Genomic DNA, 1,146 nt, shown 5'->3' on the forward strand with positions numbered 1-1,146 from the left:
AGGGAGTTTGCTTCTCCTTCTCCCCCTGCCCGCCCCCCACTTGTGCTCTCTCGCTCAAATAAATTAAAAAAATCTTTAAAAAAGGAGAAAAAATTGGGGCGCCTGGGTGGCTCAGATGGTTAAGCGTCTGCCTTAGGCTCAGGTCCTGATCTCAGGGTCCTAGGATTGAGTCCCGCATCGGGCTCCCTGCTCAGTGGGGAGCCTGCTTCTCCCTCTCCCTCTATTGTTCCCCCTGCTTGTGCTCTCTCGCTCTGTCAAATAAATAAATAAAATCTTTAAAAATAAATAAATAATAAAAATAAAAGAGAAAAAAATAAATGTGTATATATAAATACATATTTTTCATATATATTCTTTTTTTTAAATGTTTCAAGTTTTTATTTAAATTCTAGTTAGTTAACATATAGTGTAATATTAGTTTCGGGAGTAGAATTTAGTGATTCATCAGTTACATACAACACCCAGTGCTCATCACAACAAGCACCCTCAATACCTACCACCTATTTAGCCCATTCCCTGCCCACTTCGCCTCCAGCAACCCCTCAGTTTGTTCTCCATAGTTAAGAGTCTGTTTCATGGTTTGCCTCCCTCTCCCCGCCCCTTTTTTGAAATGTGAATGAGCAAAATGAGAGATGGGCAAGATAGTTTTATAGGTGTCTTCCAGCTCTCACACTGAATGGGTCTATTTTACAATGAATAATTATTAGCTAGTTGGATGGTGGAAAAGAGGAGAGAAAATAACATGAAATTGTTATGTTGTTTAATTTTTGTAACTCTATAAGAAAAGTATCATTAGCCCCATTTTAAACATTGAGAAACTGAAGCTCAGAAAACTTACCTAACTTGCCCAAGATCATAGAGTAAAGAAATGGCAGAACCATATTCTAAATCCAGGTTCGTTTTAATTCTGATATCATTTCCCCTATAGCATACTCATTATCTGAAATTTTGTATTCTCTAAGTAACTACTAATTTAATATATGCATATACGATCAACATAACACATATAACTCCTTGGCACTTTTTATGAACTGGATTACTAGTGTTTGCAAAAGAAAAGATAAATAGGTTTTGGTTTTGGTTTTTGCTCTCAGGGGTGCCTATCTCTACCCCCCCCCAAAAAAACCTTTGGCTAAAGAAGATCCT

Source organism: Neomonachus schauinslandi, chromosome 2 (assembly GCF_002201575.2).
Source record: "Neomonachus schauinslandi chromosome 2, ASM220157v2, whole genome shotgun sequence".
NCBI classification, from domain to species: domain Eukaryota; kingdom Metazoa; phylum Chordata; class Mammalia; order Carnivora; family Phocidae; genus Neomonachus; species Neomonachus schauinslandi.